General features: G+C 38.5%; 1 protein-coding gene across 3 annotated transcripts in view; it reads left to right on the plus strand.

The window, feature by feature from the left end:
* The first annotated feature begins 5,584 nt into the window (after window positions 1-5,584).
* Window positions 5,585-27,945, plus strand: part of DIS3L2 (DIS3 like 3'-5' exoribonuclease 2) — a 526,830-nt gene continuing 504,469 nt past the window's right edge. For 2 of the 3 annotated variants that reach the window (XR_013173119.1, XM_077155428.1), the window contains exon 1: window positions 5,585-5,938. The gene's annotated coding sequence lies outside the window, so the exon portion shown is untranslated. The remainder of the gene's footprint in view (window positions 5,939-27,945) is intronic. The other variant, XM_077155431.1, reaches the window with a different exon arrangement.

Genomic DNA, 27,945 nt, shown 5'->3' on the forward strand with positions numbered 1-27,945 from the left:
GATATTAATTGATTTTCTTATGTGGAATCACCCTTACATACCTGGGATAAATCCTACTTGATCATGTTGCATAATCCTTTTATTGTGCTGTTAGATTTGGTTTACTAACATTTTGTTGAGGATTTTGCCTCTATATGCATAAGAAATAATTCGTCAGTAATTTTCTTGTGCTATTTTTATCTGGCTTTGGTATAAGGATGATGTTGGTCTTGTAGGATGAATTAGGGAGAGTTCCCTCTCTTAGTCTTTTGGAAGAGTTTGAGCAGGATTGGAGTCAATTTTTCTGCAATGTTTGATAAAATTCCCCTGTAAAGCCTTCTGGCTCTAGTCTTTTGTTGTTGGGAGGTTTTTTTTTTAAAGTTACTGATTCAATTTCTTTTTTATTTTTATTTTATTTTTATTTTTTTATTAACAGAAAGAAAAAAAAAAGAAATTAACACAACATTTAGAAATCATACCGTTCTACATATGCACTCAGTAATTCTTAACATCATCACATAGATGCATGATCATCGTTTCTTAGTACATTTGCATCGGTTTAGAGGAACTAGCAACACAACAGAAAAAGATATAAAATGTTAATATAAAGAAAAGAAATAAAAGTAGTAATAATAGTAAAAAACAACAACAACAAACAAACAAGCAAACAAAAACAAAAAAAACCCTATAGCTCAGATGCAGCTTCATTCAGTGTTTTAACATGATTACTTTACAATTAGGTATTATTGTGCTGTCCATTTTTGAGTTTTTGTATCTAGTCCTGTTGCACAGTCTGTATCCCTTCAGCTCCAATTACCCATTGTCTTACCCTGTTTCTAACTCCTGCTGAACTCTGTTACCAATGACATATTTGAAGTTTATTCTCGAATGTCCGTTCACATCAGTGGGACCATACAGTATTTGTCCTTTAGTTTTTGGCTAGACTCACTCAGCATAATGTTCTCTAGGTCCATCCATGTTATTACATGCTTCATAAGTTTATTCTGTCTTAAAGCTGCATAATATTCCATCGTATGTATATACCACAGTTTGTTTAGCCATTCTTCTGTTGATGGACATTTTGGCTGTTTCCATCTCTTTGCAATTGTAAATAACGCTGCTATAAACATTGGTGTGCAAATGTCCGTTTGTGTCTTTGCCCTTAAGTCCTTTGAGTAGATACCTAGCAATGGTATTGCTGGGTCGTATGGCAATTCTATATTCAGCTTTTTGAGGAACCACCAAACTGCCTTCCACAGTGGTTGCACCCTTTGACATTCCCACCAACAGTGGATAAGTGTGGCTCTTTCTCCACATCCTCTCCAGCACTTGTCATTTTCTGTTTTGTTGATAATGGCCATTCTGGTGGGTGTGAGATGATATGTCATTGTGGTTTTGATTTGCATTTCTCTAATGGCCAGGGACATTGAGCATCTCTTCATGTGCCTCTTGGCCATCCGTATTTCTTCTTCTGGTAGGTGTGTGTTCAAGTCTTTTTCCCATTTTGTAATTGGGTTGGCTGTCTTTTTGTTGTTGAGTTGAACAATCTCTTTATAAATTCTGGATACTAGACCTTTATCTGATATGTCGTTTCCAAATATTGTCTCCCATTGTGTAGGCTGTCTTTCTACTTTCTTGATGAAGTTCTTTGATGCACAAAAGTGTTTAATTTTGAGGAGCTCCCATTTATTTCTTTCTTTTTTCAGTGCTCTTGCTTTAGGTTTAAGGTCCATAAAACCGCCACCAGTTGTAAGATTCGTAAGATATCTCCCTACATTTTCCTCTAACTGTTTTATGGTCTTAGACCTAATGTTTAGATCTTTGATCCATTTTGAGTTAATTTTTGTATAAGGTGTGAGATACGGGTCTTCTTTCATTCTTTTACTTATGGATATCCAGTTCTCTAGGCACCATTTGATTCAATTTCTTTACTAGTATTGGTTTATTGAGATCTTCTATTAGAACAATGTATTCTTAAAAACTTTACATTTAAACGGGGGCAAGGAAAAAACAAGTATAATCAGACAAAGACTGCCAGTTGAAAATAATGGTTTGAGTTACTCTAGCTTGATATAATTGAGTAGGCCAGGAATAGCTGATATGGTGATGGCAAGGCCCATTTTCTGCTCCCCCACAGCACTCGTAGATGGCAGAGATAGGCTCCACATATGAAGACAGGGTTCATGGTACTTTAATGCATTCAATAGTTTAGCTGTGTCTTCCCGAAGTCACACTCCAAAGCCAGCAAACACTCCTTCACTTCAGTTCTTGGAGTATGTTCAAGTCTACCTTAGTTTTACTTTATTCTTTACCTGCAAGTCTATCATTATCATTTCATTATCATTATCATTATCATTTACTTCCATTATCATTATCATTTACTTCCAGGTGAAGTTAGCACATGACAGGCAGTCAATACATATTGCTGAATGCATGCCACTGTTTTTCACATGTATGCATACACATACCCATGCATATGAGTCCTGCTTTTAGTTTCTTGCTTCATCTTTGATGTTGCAACACTGTTTATTGATCCTGAATTCCTTGATTGTTGCCTGTAATTTGATGGCAGTGGAATTGGAGTGCAAGGGGGAAGAACATGGACAAATTCAAGATGTATTTAAAAAATGAGAAAATCTACAGGACTTGCTCATGAACGGGATTGTTAGGGTGAGGGTGTGGTGATAATGGAAAGTGGAGGAGTCAAAAATGACTCCCAGGTGTCTGCTTTTGTGACTGGGTGGTTGTTAGTGTGGGAGAGGACCAGGTTGGGGATGGTAGTGTTTAGGAACCAGAGTAAGGGTGGGGCTGGAAAGCTCCGGGGCAACTACAGCTGCCTATAACCCCATACCCTTAAAAAGGCTTGGACTTAACAGATGTAGTAACTCCTAAAGCTAAAATGGAACTCTGGAGCATCAGGTGGCTTACACTTTATACCAACAGGGCATGCTATCCCTGGTCCTCCACTCATATCCTGGGCCTTGGAGGCATTCCTTAAAGTGCATCATCAATCTGTCATCCATTATCCAGAGACAGAGCATATCACCTGGAACTCTCTTTAGAGACAATATCCTGGGGGGTGTAAAGTTCACTCACAACTCCGAGATCCTCTGAAAATATGCTGTTTGTAGCAAATTTTAACTTCCATCTCTTTATATATCATTGAAATCCCCCAGCTATGTTCAATAGCTTTTTCTTTTGGACAATGTGGGGCAGACTTTATCAGCTTCATGTATTTGGGTCTTCCCTTTTCTATGTAATGAGCTGACTTTACTCCTTCTGTTCATGAGATAATTGATTTGGTTTCCCCTTACTGAAGTTTAATCGCTTTCCAGTCTATCCTCACTGATATAACACCTTGGTCCCCTTGACAGATATTTGAGTGTTTCTAAATTCTTCAGCCACATATTGTGACTATCTCAGCTTACTCCCACAGATGGCTGGTTACATTCATTATGACTAGATTTGGTAGTGTCTCAGAGAAGGATATTTCTCTTTTTTTGGGTGAGTCTCTTGTAATACTTGTTATCATAAGAATGTCCTGTAAGTATACTTGTGGGGCAAGCCTTTCACTCCAAATACACTACAGAGTGTGTTGGGGTCCTTATTTGGCCTACATGAGGACATTCTGGGCTCACTCCACTCACACAGCCTAGGAACATGTCCACCCCAGCCCTGGCACAACAGCTGACACTATATTTTCTGCTGGATGTCCAAAAAAATGAGATCTACTTGTCAAACTTATGCACAATAACAGTCTTGGACTTTCTTGCTTTGAAAGCTCTTGTCCTTGCTGCTCTATTCCTACATCTAACTGTTACTGGTTATGGCTTCATCTCCCATTTCTGGACCTGAGAGCCCAGCTTTTATGGTTTCCATTCTTTGTTTTCTTCCTCTTCTGGGTCTTTCCATTCCTAACCCCACTGGCCTCTTCCCCACTCATTGACTCCTTGGACCCCAGTCACCCTCTGCTTCCTGCCCCTGCTGGGCTTTCACAACCTTCTATAGTTTGAATAGACAAGGTTTATTTAATCTCAGCTTTGCTGAGGGTTCTGGAGGGAACTGTGAAAACATTAGAAACCAAAGTATCCATGGATTGATTTGTTTCTTATTTAAACATACATTGGTTGAGGCCTGTGTATGGTTAAGCCCTGTAGATGCATGGATAAATAAATTCTTCATCTTTAAGGAGCTTACACTTATAGGAGAAGAATCCTGAAATTTGTAAGTACTATTATAGTGCTTTGGTAAAACATTAAGGAATTCACTGAACAACTTAATGCATTTCTTTTCTTTGTTTCAACATGGCGCATATGGTGGTGGACTCATTCACTGTACAGTTGAACTTGGACCCTTATATCTAAGTTTTGAATTTTGTGAGGTCATCCCTGGGCACTTGGTCTCCACAACACTGGACACTGGTGTCAACCCCCTCACTGAAGTTCTTTCCTCTCCTGTTCTCCAGAGCATTCCTTCAACCTTTCTGACTGCTCTTTGGGGGTTCTCTTTCCTTTGTTCACACCAACAATATTATTTCTAGGCTCCACCCTTAGCCATTCTCTCTTCTCACTCTACACACTTTTCTGAGGAGGCCCATGATGAAGTTCTAGAGGATTTCTCAAACATGCTTACTCTCTTATCTGAAACACTCTTCCCCTATGCTTTTTACTTGATTAATGTCTCCACCATCAACTTTTCCCCACCATGTCTGTGTAGGTCCCTCCTTGGGTATACTCCCCTAACTTCCTTTACTTTGTCCCTCTCAGTATACCGGATACTATATGCCTCTTCTCCCGCAAGGCCATGCCTTCTGGGGGCAGGGACCTTGCCTCTGTGGTCCATCTCTGAATCCCTATAACAGAGAAGTTAGGATTAAAGGAATAATTATGGTTGCTGAATCATTATATAGATAAATCTTTTTGCTCAAGTATGCTGAAGTAGACAGAGGGAAATACCTGAAGTCCCTGAACTATAATACAGCTGTTCTGATACCTGAAATGATTGTAAATGCCATATCTTACATCCTTGTGATTAAAGAGCTATTACTCCCTTTATCTGGTCATTTTCTTAAAGTGATTTGTCAGGCAAAGGCCCAAATGACAATGAAGAATTTGAGTCAGCCATTAACTAGTTCCAGCAGTTGAATCAGCTAGAGTCTGCTACTGAAATGATAATCTCGCCTCTCTTCCCTTCCGCTTGCACTTTTCAAATAACTGTCTCCCTTTCTGCTTAGACTTGATTATTTGAAACTGTAATGACTTCACCTCCCCTTGCTAGAATCCATTAAAACCTAGAACACCCTAAACTGCGGGAGACCGACTGTGGACTGAGAGACCATCTCATCTGCTGCTACGAGTCTAGTAAAAAATTTTCTCTTTTTTTGAACCGCCGACCTTTCCTGAAGTGGTCATTTGCGGGCATGTGCAAAAGAATCCACCGCGTTTGTCCAGTAACATCCCCGGTACCAGCTTGGCGCGTAGTCCTGGGCGGGTGTCCAGTAAACAAGCGTTGAGTAAATCAAATATGAGTAAAATTCTGTCACAGGAGAGGCCGTGTGGCAACACCTGGGGGTTGAAGCAGAGAGAGAAACCTCAGAATTGGTGGCTGGCGACGTTAGCGGGCTGAGAGGGCAGGTTCTGGTGCCCGGCCCAGGGGTAGGAAGGCGGAGCCAGCCCAGGCAGGGCAGGAAGGCATTCCGGAGGCCGCCTCGCTTGGAGCCCCTGACTAATGGCGAGTCACCCCATGAGGCGAGGCCAGATATGGCACGGTGGCCCCTCGCCCCGCCTTTCGCCTCAGCGGACCTGTCACGGATCTCCTACCCCACTGCGCACTGGTCCGGTGCGCTTCGCTCTTGGCCCTATCCGGCCACCGTTGTCTATCACGCGGTGCCTGTGACCCGGAAGACCATTCTCCTTAGCAACTGCAGGACCGCGGCGGCGCTGGCCTCCCGGGAGCAACGGTGAGGCGCCCTCCCCGCCCTGTCCGCCTCCCCGAACCTTCCTGGGACCGGCGGGTGATTTGGGCTTGCGGGGACGCCGAAGCGCTTCGCCCAGCATTTGTGGCGTCCGCCCCGGGCGAGCGTCCTTCTGCCCTGGCGTCGCACCCGGGTGTCCCCCTGCTCGCCCCACGCCCCCGGGTACCCTCCTCTCGCTCGGCTCCCAGCTGGGCCTTGCCGACCCTCTGTTGAGTCCAGTACGGTGTAGAGAGAGGGACTAGAATTAAACAGCGCTTGTTGCTGTTGAGAGAATGTTTCCCGAGGCTTAGGTCACCTGTGGACGCGTCTTCCTAGGTCCTGTTAGAGATATAGATAAAGCAGGGACCGGGCACCTCGGGAGCGTTGAACAGCAGCCACTTAATAATGGCTATTTTGAACTTTCTAAACTGCTTTGTTGATTCTGGAAACTCATTTAATAGTACATTTTGAACTGATCTTTTCCCAGGAAATTAGCCTTCCAATTGTGAGTGTTGTGTGGTTAATATTCTGTGGCTTAGATTTCCAGTTTTCTACAGAAGGGAATCTGGGACCGACTAGTTTTGGGAGGATTTTTAAGTGAAAATTTCTACATTGACCAAAGTAAGGGCAGGTGTTAATAATATCTCTGATTTATGTTTGGAAAGATACCGTGACACTGAAAACCTAACCTTTACTTGAGTTTGAATATGTGGCACTATGAAAACTGTAAGCCTTATATGAGCATTGGTGGATAATAACTTTATATTTAGTCCAATGACGATGAAGCTAAAATCGAAGCATTTAAGCGATCTTTGGGAATGACAATGTTTGGGAACAAAATGCAGGGGGTTATACTAAAATCTATCATTCAGACAACTGTATTATTCATTTCAGTTCAATAAATATTTATTAAGCACATACCTGAAAGGAGGCAGAATAAATAAGAGACTGTGCACATTAAATTATTAGGAAAACTATAAAATGGTATTTGTTTAAATGTGAAATATATGGTACAGGTGTTAAGTGCTAAAGTAGGTCAGAGAGTGGTGAAATAAGTGTAGGCTGGAGATTTCAGAGAAATGTTTTGCTAATAGATAGATGCAATTTGTATTTTGTATTGGAGGGATCAGAGATTCCTAAATACTTTCTTATATTCTTAACTTAGGGTTTTGGGAAATAGTCCCACCTACATTTTGAAGTCCTTATTGAAAGTTCCTTTAATTGTAGTATTGATATTTCTTTCAAATACCATTACTACATTTCTGTCTGGCATTTTTCCTGCTTGGGAGATAAAATAATGAGTGTACTAGCAGATGTCTTTGCCATTAGAGACTCTTATTTACATCTTAGTTGTTTTAAGTTTATATGAGACTCCGAAGTTTAAATTGAGGTAGTTACTGTTTCATATTTAAGTGTCTTTTGAAATGTTGCCCTTTATTCATTCCACAGATATTTCTAGTGTTTCCTATATATCAGGTGCTGTGTCTAGAAATACTAAAGACCACAGTTACCCAGTGACCTGTGACTGTGATTTATCTGTGGTGTGTGTGCGTATGTGTATATGTGTCTGTTTTATGTGTGTGTTTTTAACGTGTCAACCTTCGATGTTCAGCATTTGCCTTGAGACAAAGAAGGGCCAGAGCAATTTATATAGACATCTGAATTGACTTGACTTTAAAAAAATTTTTTTGTGTTAAATAGGAATTTTAGGACCAATTGCTTTGGGCATCCTCTGAAGATAAATTTGTGAGGATGAACCTCATAATATGTTTTGTTGCTTTCCTGTATTTTTAGTGGCCCATTTATTCACTTACTCAAGAATTATTTGAGTGCTTCCTTGGTACTAGGCACTGTGTTTGGTGTTAGAGATGGGGGACAGTAAACACATACATAGTTACTGCCCTCCTCTTATTCTCTATTGGGAAAAACAGATGGTCAAATAATCACATAAATGTAAAACTGCAGCTGTGGTAAGTGCTTTAGTTAGGGAAGGTACAGCAATCACATTTGAACTGAAATCTGCAATGGCAGGATTCATGGAGTAGAACAATATCTGAAAGTATGGCTCTATATATGGAGCAGGGAAAGGGTGGAAGAATCTGGTAGGAAAGGGTCCTGGTGTGGTAGGCAGAGGCCAGATGGTGTGGGGTCTTTTAGGGTAGCTGAGAGTTTTTCTTCATCCTTGAAGTAAAGAGAAGCCTCTTTAGGGTTTTACTTGGGAACTCAGATGGATGGTGGGTAGGGTTGACATGGTTAGATTTGAGTAGTTTGAAAGTTTAAAAATAAATCCACATTTCTATGTCCAATTGATTTTCAGCAAGGGTGTCAAGTCCACACAATGGGGAAAAATAGTCTTTTTAACAAATGATGATGGGAAAACTAGATATCCATGTGCAAAAGAATGAGACTGGGCTCCTACCTCATGCCGTGTATAAAAATTAACTCAAAAAGGATAAAATCCTAAATATAAAAACTGAAACTATAGAACTCTTAGACAATAATAGGGAAATTCTTCAAGACCTTGTGTTAGGCTTTATACCCAAAGTGTGGGCAAGAAAAGAAAAAAATAAATAAATGGGACTTAATCAAAATTTAAAAACTTCTGTGCATTAAAGGTCATTATCAAGAAAGTAGAAAGACCCACGGTATGGAAGAACATGTTTGGAAATCATATGTCTTGTAAGGGTTTAACGTTTAGAATATATAAAGCACTTTCAAATCAATAATAAAAAGACAACCCAATTGAAAAATGGGGACAGGAAATTTCTCCAAAGAAGATACACAAATGACTAATAAGCACATGAGCAATGCTCAACGTCATTATCCATCAGGAAATGCAAATCAAAATCACAGTTAGATAACCACTTCACACCCACTAGAATACTGTTATTGAAAAAATGGGGAATAACAAATGCCGGCAAACATGTAGAAATAGGAACCCTCCTACGTTGTTGGTAGGACTGTAAAATGATGAAGCTGCCGTGGAGAACAATTTGACAGTTCTTCATAGAGTTAAACAGAGTTACCATAGGACTTTGTAATTCTGCCTCTAGGCATATAGCCAAAAGAATTGAAAATAGGGACCTGAACAGATATTTTTATGTTAATGTTCATAGCATTATTCACAATAGCCAAAAGGTGAAAACAGCCCAAGTGTCTATCAGCATTAGAATGGATAAGCAAAATGTGGTATAACATGAAATGGAATATTATTTACTCATAAAAAGAAATAATGCTCTGATACGTGCTACAACATGGATGAACCTTGAAGACATTCTATTGAATGAAATAAGCCAGACACAAAAGGCAAGTATTTTATGATTTTATTTATATGAAATACCTAGAGCAGATAAATTTATAGAGAAAATAGACTGCAGGTTACCAGAGGCTGGGGCTGGAGTTGGGGAGTGGGGAATTATTGCCTATTGGGTATGAAGTTTATTCTTGGGGTGACGAAAAAGTTTTGGTAATGAATGGTGGTGATGGTGGCACCGTAAGATTACCTTATGGTGGTAATTCATTGAGTTGTAGACATTTAAGTGGTTAAAATCGGAAAATTTTTTTGTGTATATGCTGTTACAATAAAGATATTTTGCACTGACCCTTCTGCAGAAGAATTCTTCTTTCCTGTTTGTAACCAGATCATCTCTCACCATTTCCTAATGCTCTCTTTATCGCGTATATTTGCCTCAGTTAAGTTTACGTGAGTTCCCTTGCACATTTTGGTGAAAATCAAATGAAAAAGCCATCAGAAATGAAAAATATAATGTGTTAAGCTGATATAAGGGAAAGAGTTATGTTTAATTTTGTGTTGTATTGCTGCTAAATGTTTTTTGAATGAATCATATTTGTACCATTGCTCTTCTTGGACTGCCTACAAGGTCAGTGGATTTTAGATATTGGCCAGAAAATGATTTTGAGATAGTTCAATTTGTAAGTGCAAAAAAAGTGTAACAAAGTATTTTCTTGTGTGAAGAAGAGACTTGCAAACTTTTATTTGCATTTTCCTCATTTATCCCAGACTCTGATATCTTATAATGTTGTATAACCAGCTATAGAATCTGGCTTTTAAAATATCTTTAAAAGTTATCCTTTAGAATAACCTTCACAAATTATTTTTGTTTCTGGGCAGGCCACGGTGGCTCAGCAGGCAAGAACGCTTGCCTGCCAGGCCAGAGGACCCGGGTTCCATTCCTGGTTGCCTGCCCATGTAAAAAAAAAAAAAAAAAAAAAAATTATTTTTGTTTCTTAGCATGGGTTACTGTGGAAAATGAAGTTCAGTTTCACTCAAATATTACTGAGCACATGTGTAAATAAAACTATGGGACTAGGATGAATTGGATTCTTCCTGAGGTCCAACTCTCTGTGCATTGTTGGTCATATTGGGGAGATGAAAACTAGGCCCAGATTCTTGTCTTTAGTAGACTGGGGTGATGGTGGTGGAACTGCACAAGGTGCTGTTTTAGGCCAGGTAAAATGAGGTAGAAAGATTTGACAGGGATTTTTCAGATAGCATTTTATTTAGAACCAGAGCAAGAACTAGATGCCCTAGAGCTGCAATTATGTGATGAGTTCATGTTGAGGCTAGAATTGGTCAAGTGTGGTCAAGCTGTTAGTCCAACTCCTTTTTTTAAAACTGTTTTGAAGTAAATTTTAAACATACAGAACAATCACAAAAATAATACAACCCCCATACAGAAAACACTAGCACAGTTTTAATTCCCCTACCTCTCTGCCCCTGATACCCAGATCTGCCAATTTTAACATTTAGCTGCATTTGTCTTATTCTATCCACCTTTCTATCCGTCTATCTATTAGTCCATTCTCTGAGCAATTGAGTTTAGGTTGCTGTGCTTCTTGAACATTTAATATTGCCATGTACATTTCCTGAGAACAAGGATGTTCATTTCTGTAATCACCTTAAGTTCAGTTGTCAAGTTGAGGAAATTTAACATTGAAATAAAGTTTATAGTCTTATTCCAATTTTTTCTTGTCCCTTTGAGTCTTTTCTCCTCCCTTGCTAGATCCCATCCAGGGTCATGTATTGCATGTAATTGTCATTGTCTCCTTAGTTGCTCTTCTTTTCTTTTCCCTTCCCTCCCCTCCCCTTCCCCTTTTTACTTTTCTTTTGTTTTTTCCCCTTCTGTTTAAATATGTCATCCCATTGCCTTCTTGCCTCTGTGATTTCTGATGTGAAATCAGCACTTAAATCTTATTGAGGCTTGATTGTACATCACACATTGCTTCTCTCCTGTGGCTTTTAGAATCCTCTCTTTGGCATTCAGCAGTTTGATGATAACTTGGCGGGGTGTGGGTCTATTTTGGCTTTATACTGTTTGGAGTACACTGAGCATCTTGGATGTGAATATTTATGCCTTTTGTTAAATGTGGGTAATTTTCAGCTGTTATTTCTTAGAATATTCTCTCTGGCCCCTTTCATTCTTTTTCTTTTGGGACTCCCACAGTACGTATGCTGATACTCTTGATGGTGTCCCACATGTTCTTTAAGCTTTTTTCACTTCTCTTCATTCTTCCTTCTATTTGCTCCTCAGACTGAATTATCTTAATTGTCTTACCTTCAAGTTCACTGTTTTTTTTCCAACGCCAGTCTGCTGTTGAACCCCTCTAGGGAATTTTTAAATAACTGTTATCTTCAGCTTTGTTTGATTCCTTTTCATAATTTGCATGTCTCTATTTTTTTTATTAATTAAAAAAATTAACAACAAACAAACAAGATATCATTCCATTCTACATATATAACAGTTATTCTTAATATCATCACATAGTTGCATATTTATCATTTCTTAGAACATTTGCATCGATTTAGAAAAAGAAAAAGAAACAGAAAAAGAAATAAAACGATAATAGAGAAAAAAAAGTTATACATACCATACCCCTTACCCCTCACTTTCATTTACCACTAGCATTTCAAACTAAATTTATTTTAACATTTGTTCCCCCTATTATTTATTTTTATTCCTTATGTTCTACTCTTTTGTTGATATGGTAGATAAAAGGAGCATCAGACACAAGGTTTTCACATTCACAGAGTCACATTGTGAAAGCTATATCATTGTTTAATCATCTTCAAGAAACATGGCTACTGGAACACAGCTCTACATTTTCAGGCAGTTCCCTCCAGCCTCTCCACTACATCTTGAACAACAAGGTGATATCTACTTAATGCCTAAGAATAACCTCCAGGATAACCTCTTGACTCTGTTTGGAATCTCTCAGCCATTGACACTTAGTCTCATTTCACTCTTCCCCCTTTTGGTCGAGAAGGTTCTCTCAATCCCTTGATGTTAATTCTCAGCTCATTCTAGGGTTTTTCTCAGTCCCTCGATGCTGAGTCTCAGTTCATTCCAGGATCTCTGTCCCACGTTGCCAGGAAGGTCCACACCCCTGGGAGTCATGTCCCACGCAGAGAGGGGGAGGGTGGTGAGACTGCTCGTCATGATGGCTGGAGGGAGAGGCCACAACTGAGCAACAAAAGAGGCTCTCTTGGGGGTGACTCTTAGTCATAAATTTTAAGTAGACTTGACCTATCCTTTGTGGGGTTAAGTTTCATATGAACACACCCCAGGACTGGGGGCTCAGCCTGTAGCTTTGGTTGTCCACACTGCTTGTGAGAATATCAAGAATTCGACTTGGGGAAGTTGAATTTCTCCCCGCTCTCACCATTCCCTGAAGGGGGCTTGCAAATACTTTTCCACTCACTGATCAAACCACTCTGGGATTCATCTGGGTATCACTCTGGACAAACCAACGAAATCTCATGTCCTACCTGAGATTCCAAGTACTTAGGACGTTCAATCAAACTATCTACATAAGTTATATTAGGGAATGCTCTAGTCAAAATATAAATTTTGTAACAAATAAACATTTTTTTGCTTTAGTCTCACACATAAGGTGACATTTTAAAATATTAATTGCCATCTATTTTCAGCACCCTGCAATAATGACATTCCTTTATTCTTCCTCATGCAAAAACATTTTTAAAATTTGTACATTGTACATTTCACTATTGTTATACACTTTAGGCATTCCTAGATTATACCATCTCAATCTTTAACATCTGTCTTTCTTTCTGTGCATGTCTCTATTGATATTCTATTTGTGTTCGTCTGTTATTTTCCTGATTTCCTTTAGTGCTTTTTAATTTATTTTCCTTCAGCTCCTTGAACATATTTAGGATCATTTTTTTCAAGTCTTTGTCTTGTATGTCCCAGGTTTGATCCTCCTCTTTGATGCTTTCTAATGCTTTAATCTTCTCCATAGCCTGGGGCATTGTTTACTGTTTCTTTGTATGTTTTGTAATCTCTTTTTAATATTTTAATGAGTTATCACTAGAATTTAGACTCTAGAGGTGTCTGTTGCTTACACTTATATCCAATGGTGTTATGACAGAGAGTTCCTGGAATGCCAAGAGCTAAAAAAAGAACAAATGAAAGAAACTAAGAAGGAAAAAAGAAAACACTTTTCCCAGTCTTTTTAAATTTACGTGTGCACATGGTCTCCTTTAGGGCTTATCCATAGCATAAGCTCACAGAATAGAGTAAGGCCATCACCTTGATCTTTTTGTGCATTTTTCTTGTCTTGAACATGCACGTGGGGCCCTAGGAATTTTTGTATTTACATGGTTCCAAATTTCCTCCCTTCCCTAGGAAGTAGTTTCTTCACAGTCTGGGACACTGTCCTGTATGTCTTATAGCTAGTTGTCCCTAACCCTAGTAGCATAACTTGACTGCTCCACCAGACAGACTATTGGAGCAGGCAGAGCCCAATGCATGTTCCCATAAAGATTATATAATCTGGACCACGGTGGCCCAGCAGGCAGGAATGCTTGCCTGCGATGCCAGAGGACCCGGGTTCACTTTCCGGTGTCTGCCCATGTAAAAAAAAAAAAAAAAAAGATTATATAATCTATGAATACAGAAAGTTTTACTTCTTCCTTTCCAATCTTTTATTTCTTTTTCTTCTCTTATTATACTGGCTAGAACCTTCAGTACAATGTCTGTATTGAAAATGTTAAGAGCAGACATCTTTGTATTGTTCTGGATCTTAGGAATAAAGCATGATGTTAATAAAATATGATGCTTGCTGTAGGTTTTTTTTGGTATATGGCCGACATGTTATCAGCGAGGGATTTTCTTGTAGTTTGCTGAGAATTTTTAACAAGGAAAGAATGTTGGAATTTGTCAAGTGCTTTTTCAAAGCAACTGTCAATATAACTATTTGACAGTTATATTGTTTTAGCATCTTTATTCTGTAACTTGGTGAATTTTATTGTTTTTCAAGTATTAAAACCAACCTTGCATTCTTGGTTCTGATGTATTATCTTTTTTATGTATTGGAATTGCTTTGGTTCAAATTTTAATTTTTGCATCCATGATCATGAAAATATTGGTTGGAGATGTTTTTTTCCTTGTAATATCTGTTTTTAATGTCAGAATAATTCTGGGAAACTAGAATAAATTGGGAAGTATTCTCTGTCCTTCAGTTTTCTGTAACTGTGTAGAATTGGTATTTCCTTCTTAAGTGTTTGCTAGAATTTACCAGTGAGTACACCTGTGCCTGGGGTTTTCTTTGTGGGAAGGGTGTCTTTTTTTATTTTTAACTTTTTTTTTTTCATGTTTTCAATTTCATTTATTTCTGCTCTAATCTTTGTTATTTCTTTCCTTTTGCTTGCTTTGGGATTAGTTTGCTGTTCTTTCTCCAGTTCTTCCAAGTGGACAGTTAATTCCTACATTTTTGCCTTTTCTTCTTTTCTGATATAGGCATTTAGGGCAATAAATTTCCCTCTTAGCACTGCCTTTGCTGCGTCCCATAAGTTTTGATATGTTGTGTTTTCATTTTCATTCACCTCGAGGTATTTACTAATTTCTCTTGCAATTTCTTCTTTGACCCACTCGTTTAAGAGTGTGTTATTGAGCCTCCACGTATTTGTGAATTTTCTGGCACTCCGCCTATTATTGATTTCCAACTTCATTCCTTTATGATCCGAGAAAGTGTTGTGTATGATTTCAATCTTTTTAAATTTGTTAAGACTTGCTTTGTGACCCAGCATATGGTCTATCTTTGAGAATGATCCATGAGCACTTGAGAAAAAGGTGTATCCTGCTGTTGTGGGATGTAATGTTCTATAAATGTCTGTTAAGTCTAGCTCCTTTATAGTAATATTCAGATTCTCTATTTCTTTATTGATCCTCTGTCTAGATGTTCTGTCCATTGATGAGAGTGGTGAATTGAAGTCTCCAACTATTACGGTATATGTGTCTATTTCCCTTTTCAGTGTTTGCAGTGTATTCCTCATGTATTTTGGGGCATTCCGGTTTGGTGCATAAATATTTATGATTGTTATGTCTTCTTGTTTAATGTTCCTTTTATTAGTATATAGTGTCCTTCTTTGTCTCTTTTAACTGTTTTATGTTTGAAGTCTAATTTGTTGGATATTAGTATAGCCACTCCTGCTCTTTTCTGGTTGTTATTTGCATGAAATATCTTTTCCCAACCTTTCACTTTCAACGTATGTTTATCTTTGGGTCTAAGATGTGTTTCCTGTAGACAGCATATAGAAGGATCCTGTTTTTTAATCCATTCTGCCAGTCTATGTCTTTTGATTGGGGAATTCAGTCCATTAACATTTAGAGTTCTTACTGTTTGGATAATATTTTCCTCTACCATTTTGCCTTTTGTATTATATATATCATATCTGATTTTCCTTCTTTCTGCGCTCTTCTCCATACCTCTCTGTTCTAGTTTGCTAGCTGCTGGAATGCAATATACCAGAAACGGAGTGGCTTTTAATAAGGGGAATTTAATAAGTTGCAAGTTTACAGTTCTAAGGCCAAGAAAATGTCCCAATTAAAACATGTCTAAAGAAATGTCCAATCAAAGGCATCTAGGGAAAGATACCTTGGTTCAAGAAGGCCGATGAAGTTCAGGGTTTCTCTTTCAAGTGAGAAGGCACATGGCGAACACAGGGCTTCTCTCTCAGCTGGAAGGGCACATGGCGAACACGGCGTCATCTGCTAGCTTTCTCTCCTGGCTTCCTATTTCATGAAGCTCCCCGGAAGGCATCTTCCTTCTTCATCTCCAAAGGTCGCTGGCTGGTGGACTCTCTGCTTCGTGGTACTGCAGCATTCTCTGCTCTCTCTGAATCTCTCATTCTCCAAAATGTTTCCTGTTTTATAGGACTTCAGAAACTAATCAAGACCCACTCAAATGGGTGGAGACATGTCGTCACCTAATCCAGTTTAACAACCATTCTTGACTAAATCATATCACCTAGGAGATGATCTCATTACAGTTTCAAACATACAGTATTGAATAGAGATTATTCTACCTTTATGAAATGGGATTTATATTAAAACATGGCTTTTCTTAGGAGGCATACTTCCTTTCAAACCAGCACACTCTCTCTTCTGTCTTTTCGTATCTGACTCTAGTGCTCCCTTTAGTATTTCTTGCAGAGCTGGTCTCTTGGTCACAAATTCTCTCAGTGACTTTTTGTCTGAGAATGTTTTAATTTCTCCCTCATTTTTGAAGGACAATTTTGCTGGATATATAAGTCTTGGTTGGCAGTTTTTCTCTTTTAGTAATTTAAATATATCATCCCACTGTCTTCTAGCTTCCATGGTTTCTGCTGAGAAATCTATACATAGTCTTATTGGGTTTCCCTTGTATGTGATGGGTTGTTTTTCTCTTGCTGCTTTCAAGATCCTCTCTTTCTCTTTGACCTCTAACATTCTAACTAGTAAGTGTCTTGGAGAACGCCTATTTGGGTCTATTCTCTTTGGGGTGCGCTGCACTTCTTGGATCTGTAATTTTAGATCTTTCATAAGAGTTGGAAAAATTTCAGTGATAATTTCTTCCATTAGTTTTTCTCCTCCTTTTCCCTTCTCTTCTCCTTCTGGGACACCCACAACACGTATATTTGTGCGGTTCATGTTGTCCTTCAGTTCCCTGATCCCCTGTTCAAATTTTTCCATTCTTTTCCTGATAGTTTCTGTTTCTTTTTGGAATTCAGATGTTCCATCCTCCAGATCACTAATTCTATCTTCTGTCTCTTTAAATCTATCATTGTAGGTATCCATTGTTTTTTTTCCATCTTTTCTACTTTATCCTTCACTCCCATAAGTTCTGTGATTTGTTTTTCAGTTTTTCTATTTCTTCTTTTTGTTCAGCCCATGTCTTTTTCATGTCCTCCCTCAATTTATCGATTTCATTTTTGAAGAGGTTTTCCATTTCTGTTCGTATATTCAGCATTAGTTGTCTCAGCTCCTGTATCTCATTTGAACTATTGGTTTGTTCCTTTGACTGGGCCATATTTTCAATTTTCTGAGCGTGATCCATTATCTTCTGCTGGCGTCTGGGCATTTAATCAGATTTCCCTGGGTGTTGGACCCAACAGGTTGAAAGATTTTTCTGTGAAATCTCTGGGTTCTGTTTTTCTTATCCTGCCCAGTAGGTGGCGCTCGTGGCACACGTTTGTCTGCGGGTCCCACCAGTAAAAGGTACTGTGGGTCCTTTAACTTTGGAAAACTCTCACCGTGGGGGAGGTTCGCCAGCCAAAGCGGCTTGGAAGAGTGCCAGCCGGCCCGGGGGTCCGAACATGGGGAGGGTTGCTGGCCACCGCAGCCCGGGAGAGCGCCTGTCCGAATTTCCTAGTCGGCCTGGAGTGCCAAGCGTGGCGGGAGGGCGCCAGCCGCCGCGGCCTGGGAGAGTGCACCGTTCCCAACCGAACTGGGGAGTCACGTGTTTGGAAGGGACCCCCCCGGTCACCGTTCTCTGCGGCCTGGGGATTTCCGATCCAATTCTCTCAGTTGGTCCGGGGGGCCGCGCGTGGTGGGGGCGCCAGCCGCCACGGCTTGAGGGGACCGCCTGCCCAATTCTGCCAGCTGGCCTGGGAAGGAGGAAGGGAGGAACTCCAGGTGCTTGCCGCCCCGCCCGGGGAAGCCCGCGCCCCTCGGTGATCTCACCGGAGCGGGTTCTCTCAGCCAGTCAGCCGTTCCAGGATGGGGTACGCTGTCTTTTTGGTCTCTGTCGTGGCTTCGGGAGCTGTTCTGTGTCGTTTCTACTCCCCTAGTAGCTGTTCTGGAGGAGGAACTAAGATCCGCGCGTCTTACTAAGCCGCCATCTTCTCCGGAAGTCTTTTATTTATTATTATTATTATTATTTTTTATACATGGGCAGGCACCAGGAATCGAACCCGGGTCCTCTGGTACGGCAGGCAAGCGTTCTTGCCTGTGAGCCACCATGGCCCACCCTTTAACTTTTTTTTTATTGTATAGTATAACATATATACAAAGCAAAGAAATTAAAAAAACAATAGTTTTCAAAGCACTCTTCAACAAATAGTTACAGGACAGATCCGGAATTTGTCATGGGCTACCATATGATCCTCTCATGTTTTTCTTTCTAACTGCTGCAGAATATAGGAGGCTGGAGGGCTTAAATATTTTTTATCATCACAATCGACTTCTTTTTCCTTCTTTTTTTGTGAAATATGACATATATACAAAAAAGGTGTGGATTTCAAAGCACAGCACCACATTTAGTTGTAGAACATATTTCAGAGTTTGATATGGGTTACAATTTCATGATTTTAGGTTATAACTTCTAGCTGTTCTAAAATACTGGAGACTAAAAGAGATGTCAATTTAATGATTCAGCATTCATATTCATTAGTTAAATCCTATCTTCTCTGTATAACTCCACCATCACCTTTGATCTTTTCATCCCTCTCTTTAGGGGTGTTGGAGCTATGGCATTTGTAAAGTTTTCATATTGGAAGGGTCTGTCACTAATATGGGGTAGGGAAATGGAACTATCTGATGTTCTGGAGAGGCTGGGCTAGGTTTTAGGACTTGTCTAGACCAGGGACCCATCTGGAGGTTGTCGGTTTCTGGAAAGCTACTCTAGTGCATGGAACCCTTGTGAAATCTTATATATTGCCCTAGATGTTCTTTAGAATTGGCTGGAATGGTCCTGGTTGGGGTTTGGCAGGTTATGATGGGTAGCAATGTCTCACTGAAGCTTGTATAAGAGCAACCTCCAGAGTACCCTCTAGACTCTATTTGAACTCTCTTAGCCATTGATACTTTATTAATTACACTTTTCCCCCTTTTGATCAGGATGCAATTGTTGATCCCACGGTACCAGGTCTGAATTCATCCCTGAGAGTCATCTCCCACTCCGCCAGGGAGACTTTCACCCCTGGATGTCTTGTCTGTCGAAAGGTTTCTGAACTACAAGTTCAGTTTCTTTAATAGATGTAAAGCAATGGAAATTATCTGTTTTTCCTGAATTAGGCTTTGGTAGTTTGTGTCTTTCAAGAAATTCATTCATTTTATCCAAGTTGCTGAAATTATTGACATAGTGATGCCTTATAATATTCCCTTATTATCATGTAAAATCTTTAGAATCTGTAGTCATATATCACCACTCATTCTTGATAGTCATAATTTTTCTCTCTTCTTTTCTTGATCAAGCTGGCCAAAAGGTTATTGATTTTATTTATCTTTTCTAAGAGCCATTTTTTTGGTTTCATTGTTTTTTTTCTTTTTTTTCTGCTGGGCAGGCACCGCAAAACAAACCCGAGTCTCCTGGCATGTCAGGCGAGAGTTCTGCCACTGAGCCACCATTGGCAGTGCCCTGGTTTCATTGTTTTTATCTATTGTTTTTCTGTTTCACTGACTTCCTCTTTAATCTTTATTATTTCCTTTCTTCTGCCTATTTTATAATCTACTGTTCTTCCTTTTCTAATTTCTTAATTTGAGAATTGAGATCATTGATTCGAGATATTTTTCAATTCTAATATATGCATTTAGTGCTATAAATTTCCTTCTGACTCCTATGTTAGTTGCATCTCATAAATTTTGATATGTTGTCATTTACTAAACAATTATTTTAATTTCCTTTTTGATTTATTCTTTGACAGGCTTTATTTAGACTTATGCTATTTAGGTTTTTAATGTTCAGAGATTTTCTAGAGATCTTTTTACCATTAAATTCCTAATTTAAACCCATTGTATTTAGAGAACATACTTCATATGACTTGCCTCCTTTTTATTTTTATTTTTTGTATGCTGTATGACAGGGGTCACATTTCATTCTTTTCCCATGTGACTTGCATTCTTTTAAATTGAGGCTTTTCTTATGACCCAGAATATTATATATCTTGGTCATGTGGTAACTCTGTATTTAACTTTTTGAGGAATTGTCAAACTGTTTTCCACAGTGACTGCACCATTCCCACTAACAACGTCAGTTTCTTTACATACTTGTTAATACTTGTTATTTTCAGTTTTTTTTTTCTTTTATGGCCAACCTAGTAGGTGTGATCAATTATCTTTTTAAAGAAATTTAAATTTTAAGAATAAAAACATTATATTTGCCAACTGTAGTACACTGAATTATATGTACCCCCGTTTAGTCATGTTCTTAATCTTAGCCTCTTGTTGGTGTGAACCCACTGTAAATAGGACCTCTTGACGTTGTTATTTTTAGTTGAGGTGTGCCCCAACTGAATGAGTATGAGCCTTAATCTGCTTTCTGAAGGATTTTAAAAAAGCCAGAGTTAGTGAATAAAAAAGTTAGTGGATAACTGGATAGAAGGGAGAAAGGAGAGGACATTTCCATGTGACATGAGGCAGAGATGCAAGCCAAAGAACTCCAAGGATTGTCGCAAGCCAGCACCAGAATGCTAGTATTTGGGAGAGAGTATGGTTTTGCTGATGCATTGATTTTGAACTTCTAGCCTCAAAAATTGTTAGCTAGTAAATGCTTGTTGTTTAAGCTAACCCATTGGGTGGAAGTTGCCATGGCAACCCAGCAAACAGAAGTACCCACATAGTTACCTTTTCTAGTGTGCTTGATTTGTTTGTGTGAATCTGGATTTGCATCTTATTTTCTTTCTGCTTAAAGAAACTTTAATGTTTCTTGTAATGCCAACTTGGTAGTGATGAGTATTTCAGCCTTCACATGTCTAAAAGCATCTTCACCTTTTTTCTTTTTTTTTTTTTTTTATTAATAAAACCAGTCAACATACAACAGGAACATTCTTAACATATGAACATTCCATACTTGGTGTGCAATCAGTGGCTCACAATATCATCACATAGTTGTATATTCATCACCCTGATCATTTCTCAGAACATTTATGAAAAAGAAATAAAAAGAAAAAAGAAAAAACTCATACGTACCATATCCCTTACTCCTCCCTCTCATTGACCACTAGTATTTCCTTCTACCCAATATATTTTAACATTTCTTCCCCCTATTATTTATTTATTTTTAATCCATATTTTTTACTCACCTGTCCATACCGTAGATAAAAGGAGCATCAGAACAAGTTTTCACTATCACACAGTCACTTGTGATTATTATGGTTACAGTGACTGTGATCATTATACAGTCATCTTCAAGAAACATGGTTACTGGAACATAGCTCTACAGTTTCAGGTACTTCCGTCTAGCCTCTCTAATACACTTTAAACTAAAAACGAGGTATCTATATAATGCATAAGAATAACCTCAAGGATAAGCTCTTGGCTGTATTTGAAATCTCTCAACCACTGACACTTTATTTTGTCTCATTTCTCTCTTCTCCCTTTCAGTCAAGAAGGGTTTCTCAATCCCTTGATGCTGAGCCCCAGCTCATTCTGTCACCTTTGTTTTTGAGAGATCATCTCCTGGGTTTAAATTGACAGGATCTTAAAAAAATTCTGTTAGTGTTTAAAGATGTTGGCAAACTATCTTCTACCTTGCTTGTTTCTGACAAGAAATCTGTTAACACCCTGTATTTCTGTTTCTCTGTATTTAATGTGTCTTTTTTTCCTCTGGCTACTTTTAAGATTTTCTCTTGAAAATGGTTTTAAGCAAATTTATTTGATGTGCCTTGGAATAGTTTTCTTTGTTTCTCATGCTTGGTGTCATTGAGCTTCTTGAATTTGTAGTTTGATAGTTTTCATCAAATAAGGAAAAATTTCAGCCTTTATTTCTTTACATATTTTTTCTCTCCCCACCCTTTTTTATTTTTTTTTCACCTTCCCTCTCTTGCAGACTTTAAGTACAATATGTTGGACTACTTGAATTTGCCCTATGGCTCATTGATGCTCTCTTCTTTTCAGTCTTTTTTCTTTGTTTCATTTTGGATAGTTCCGATTGCTGTTTTGGTTTACTCGTTGCCAAAGTAAATACCATTGGATAGGTTGGTTTAAACAGTGGGAATTTTTTGGCTCATGGTTTTGTGCCTAGGAGACGTTCAAGTCATGGCATTATCAAGGTGGTGTTTTCTTCCTGAGGAGTGGCATTCTGAGGCTGTCCTGGGCTCCTCTGTCAAGTGGGAATGCACATGGCTGCCTCTCCTGGCCTTTCCCTTTTCTTCCAGGTTCCGTTGACTTTCAGCTTCTGCCTCCTTCCTCTATAGCGTCTTTCTCTCTCTGTGACCTTCCCTATAAGGTCTTCAGTAATGAAATTAAGACCCATTCTGGGCCATATTTTATCTGAAGTAACTTATCAAAAGGTCCTGTTTACAAGGGTTCACACCCACAGAAATCAGTTAAGTTTAAGAATATGTTTTTCTGGGGTACATAGATCCAAACCCACCACCTTATATCTTCACTAATTCTTTCTTCTGTAATGTTTAATCAGCTGTTAATTCTATCCAATATAATTTTCTTCTCAGGCATCAGTTTTTCTCTCTAGAAGTTTGACTTAGATCTTTTTTATATCTTGTGTTTAATTTTTCCTTTCATTTCTTGAACATATAGAATAAGTTCTAAGTGTACTACTTTCTGGTTTATTATTATTATTCCTATATATCTCCATATTATCTCTTTCTCTCTAACATGTGCACACACTCACCACCCACATTCCTGTTTAAGAAACAAAGCAAGATAGGTAATGATTTTTATTTGGAAACTGATGCTTAGGAAAGTTTAGTAGTTTGGTCAAGGTCAGATAGTTGATATTCAAATTTCAGAACTTCTGTTCTTTCTAATATTCTTGCTTCTAGTAGGAGGGATAATATGTATAGAACTAGAAGAGAAGTAAGTAGGGAAAGTACCATAATAGAGAGAGAAAACTTATGAAAGATCAAAAGAGAGTGTGTGTAGGTTTTAAAAAACTTTCAAGGTTACGGAAGCATTTGGGATGAACCTTGAGGTTCATCTAGTTTGCTAGCTGCCAGAATGCAATATACCAGAAACGGAATGGCTTTCAAAAGGGGGGTTTAATAAGTTGCTAGTTTATAGTTTTAAGGCCGAGAAAATGCCCCAATTAAAACAAATCTATAGAAATGTCCAATCTCAGGCATCCAGGGAAAGATACCTTGATGCAAGAAGGCCTATGAAGTTCAAGGTTTCTTTCTCAAGTGAAAAGGCATGTAGTGAACACGGTCAGGGTTTCTCTCGCTTCTGGAAAGGCACGTGGCGAACAGGGCATCATCTGCTAGTTTTCTCTCCTGGCTTCCTGTTTTATGAAGCTCCCTGGGAGGCTTTTCCTCCTTCATTTCCAAAGGTTGCTGGCTGGTAGACTCTCTGCTTCTTATGGCTATGTCATTCTCTGCTCTGTTAGAATCTCCTGGTTTTCTCTCTTGTCGTTCTCTTTTATAGGATTCCAGTAAACTAATCAAGACCCACCCAAGTGGGTAGAGGCATACCTCCACCTAATCCAACCCAACAACTACTCTTGATTAAATCATATCTCCAGGAAGATGATCTAATTACAGTTTCAAACACAGTATTGAACGGGGATTAGAAGAAATGGCTGCCTTTACAAAATGGGATTAGGATTAAAACATAGCTTTTTGAGGGTCCATACATCATTTCAGACCAGCACAGGGGACATTAGGATTTTGCAGATGAAACATTTGAGGGGTGAAGCATTTGAGGGGGGGTGAAGCATTTGAGGGGGTGAAGCATTTGAGGGGGAGAAAAGGTGTGTTGTCATGTGTGGGGATGGAGAGCTGGGGCAATCATTTTGCTGAATTGGGTAAGTAATGGAAATTATGGAAGGTAGATGACAGGGAAATCGGGCTAAATTTGTGGAGAATTTTTTTCCTTCTGTAGTACAATTTTATTGAGATATAGTCACACACCATACAGTCCATCCAAAGTGTACAATCAATGGCTCACAGTATCATTATGTAGTTGTGCACTCATTACCACAAATGAATTTTAGAACATTTTCATTACTCAAGGAATTTCAAGAAAAAAGAGAAAACCCAAAACATCCCATACCCCTTATCCCTATGTTAACACTGATCTCTAGCATTGGTTTGGTACATTTGTTCCTGTTGATGAAAGAGTATTAAAATATAACTGTTAACTATAGTCCATAGTTTGCAATAGGTGCATTTAATTCCATATACCACTCTATTATTAACTCCTTGTAATAGTTTCGTACATTTGTTTTAGTGTAGGAAGATATTTTTTACATTTGTACTGTTAATCACAGTCATCATCCACCACAGAATTTACTGTTATACAGTCCCACATTTAAACACCTGGCTTTCCTTCTAGTGACGTATATGACTCTAAACTTCCCCTGTCAACTACATTCATGTACAATTGAGCTCTTAATTATACTCACAGCCATGTGCTACCATCACCTGTATCCATTTCCACTCTTAAATTCAACCTAGTAAAAATTCTGTATGTCTTAAGCAATTGCTCCCCATTTTCTAGCCTCATTTTATCTCTGTGGAGTATTTTTGATGCCTAGCTTTACCATAGCTTTTTTTGATGTATGTTGTCTATTCTGTATGCTTCTGTTCCAGGGACAGTTTCTTTAAATTTTCTTTCATTAATTAGTACAGTGTCTTACACATAATTCACAGGTTTATTTATTGATTGATAATGACATTTTCTTGCTATGTCACTCTTAGTTCTACTTTATTAGTACTTGGCAATGCATTGTTTATTGTGTAAGGAGTCTTAAATCCTGTGTTCATAAAATTCCTTCCAAAGAAGTCAGCATACTTGATGCTAATTCATTTATTGGTTGTTTCAGCAGTCAGCTTCCCATACCCAAAAAGTATCCCACTTCATCAGGCATCCAGAATCCTGCTTCTACTTAAGGGTCATTGTATTATCTTGCACTGTTCTAGGGAAAGGAATGCTCAGATGATAGTGTTGTGGGCCGAGCTCAGCCTGGTTCTCTGGGACTCTTACTTCTGCTGTGTTGGGAGGAGTACGTGTGGCACTCACTGTCCTTGAACTCACAACGGCCCACCACGTACAGAATTGTGTCTAACACTGCAAGTGTTTATCTGGACTCACTATGGTGTTCCTAACTCAAGGAATCAGGAACTGAGGTTTCAACCAGGACTCCATTGAATTTCAGTTAGTTAAAAAATAATTAATGGAAAAATATTTTACTGTTTAAACTGCATTATTCTTTCTGCACTACTTTTAATTACCTTATGTAAACTTTTACCCTTGAGTTCTGGCAAGTGCTTTTTTCCAGAGCTCTTGGAAGTGATTGTCAGTGGTTCTCAGTGAGTTTGATCAAAGAGCACATTTCCATTAGCTATATCCCTCCTTGTTAGTGCAACTTCAGAAGAAAAGATGAAAATCAGGAATTTTGCTAACTCCTAACAGGTGACTACTTAGAAGGACACAGTAGAACTGTGCAAATTTTAATCAACAAAGATTGAGTCTAGAATTAAATGACTATGTATATGTGTACACCCATGCCATTCAGTTTTCTTTGGTCTTTTTTTGTTTGTTTTTTAACTCTGAAGTTGCCGTGATGTGTAGCTACTTTCCCACAAGGAAGTCAGAATGTTAATACATTGTTAGTGAGCTCTGAGGTTTTTTTTTTTGTTTAAAAATTTCCCAAATTGGCAAACCTTGTGGTCTTTTATTCAATCCTGAAAAGTTACAAAATAACGTGTGTAAAATAAGTATAAGGTAAAAAAGAATAACAGGAGAGTGAATACCCATGTACCCACCCACCCAGTTTAAGAAATCACCATTAAAGATCTCCCTGTGCCCATTCCTGACCCCACTTCTTTCTTCCCCTTTTAGAGATAACCTGTGTTTTGTGTTTTCTTCGTAGTTGAACCACATGGTTTGTATTCTTAAAGTAGCTATTGTTTGATTTTTGCATGTTTTTGAAATATATAAAATAGAATCATCAGTGCAGGTATTCTTCCGTAGTTTTTCTCTCTAACATTATATTCCTGATTTATCCTTGTTGATGTGTGTCTGGTTTGGTCATATCTTGCACTTAGGAGCATACATTTATTTCTTAAAACTTTTCTCTCACTAGTCTCATGAGGAATTGGACTCATATGTTTTCTGCCTTGTAAAACATTTTCATGCATTCCACCATCGTAGAACCTATTACTCAGGGTCATACCTTAGTAGCAAGTACCCTTTCAGTGGGCATTTTTTTTTCCTGCCTTTCTTCTTATACTTTTTATCCTACCTAAATGTTTGGTTTCACCATTCGTTTAGTTATTCTGGCTAGAAAAACCTTTGGATCTTTATAGATTTTTCCTTCTTTCTCATTCCTTCTCATTTCCTTCTTTCTCATGTCTCATAACAAGATGTGGAGATTAAAATGTGCTTTATTCTTTCTATGTTTCTTTTAAAGTCACTGTCATCTAAAGTAATGTGAAGTACATGTGAATGGGTTTACCATGATTACAGTTGTTTGGGAATCATAATTTTGGATTTCCTCATATCTGGTTAATGAACTATATAAAGACTGTCTGAATATAGGTTTTATATTTAATGTGCATCTAGAGGCAGCAATATCTTTAGTGATGTAGCTTTCTTATAAATGATCAGTTGAATACATGCAGTCTGAAGTCTTATAATAATTCTAAGAGCCTGGACTTGGCCATGAAGCCATGGTCTCATACTCTGACCTGCTCAAAAGCACTGTGTAAACAGTGGGAAACTAGAACTCTTTAATAGAAGTGGAGGCCCAGCTTATTTCCCTGGGACCTGTAGACTTAGATTTGTTTTGTCTCTCCAAGAGCTGCTGGTTGAGTTCTCTTTTTGAAGCAGTATGCCACAGGTTTGTCTTAGTTGTATTTCAATATTTTGGGAATTATTTTGGCTCTTATTATTTTGGATTGTCCTATTTTTCTACCCGAAGCTGTTAACTATTAAATCCACGGTAAGGGCCCCTGTGGGTGGCAGAGGGTTTTATCGGTAAGATGTAGAATTTTGAAAAGCTACAAACTCTAAAGTCATCATCTTTCATCTTTCAGACTCCCATTGAATATCAATAATGTGGAAAACAGTGTTTCTACCGAAAGGAGAGCTGTCTTTGTGGGGCCTCTCTGAGGTGTCCACCAGTACAGGGTGCTCAGTTGGCAGAACAGATTCCAAACCAAGAGGGGTCCTTCGAGTTTCCTCATCTCTCTATTTGTGGTCTTGGTTTAGTGTCTTAGTCATTCTGCCATTTATAATTTTGTGTCCTGAATTCCTCCAGATTCCTTGACTAATACTAGGATTCTTCTCTGTGAATTTGAGAGGACAGTATTAGTCTTCCTCTAGTGATGGTCTGTAAGAAAAGATGTGGGCCTTGGTTGTGAGCAGGAACATGGTTCTGAGCAAGGCCTTGCCCTGCTTGGGGGTGAAAGATTCTATAGGTACTAAGTTCCAGCCCTGAGAGTAGGCAATGTTGTAGCAGCACTTTCTCAAGAATAAAGTTAAGTGGTAATGATATAATTTACTGATTTTTTTTAAAGAAGAACTAATATAGAAGCCAGGTTGATATTACTCTCTAGTGAAATAAAAAAAAAATTTTCATGAAAACTGACATTTTTTTTTTTAAATGAAATTAGCCTAGGGAGAGTGCTTTTCAATTTTTACATTTGTAATTTTGTTCAGTTGATTATAGAGTCTGAAAGTCACAGACTTTTCCAAATTGCCCTGGTAAAGTGGTTCCGTGAATGATCTTTGCGACCCTTTTTCCTTTGTCTTATTAATTTTGAGGTTATTTTATATGCATAGATGATGACTTTGGTTACCATTTAAATGATG

The sequence above is a fragment of the Tamandua tetradactyla genome, chromosome 3, assembly GCF_023851605.1.
Source record: "Tamandua tetradactyla isolate mTamTet1 chromosome 3, mTamTet1.pri, whole genome shotgun sequence".
NCBI classification, from domain to species: Eukaryota; Metazoa; Chordata; class Mammalia; order Pilosa; family Myrmecophagidae; genus Tamandua; species Tamandua tetradactyla.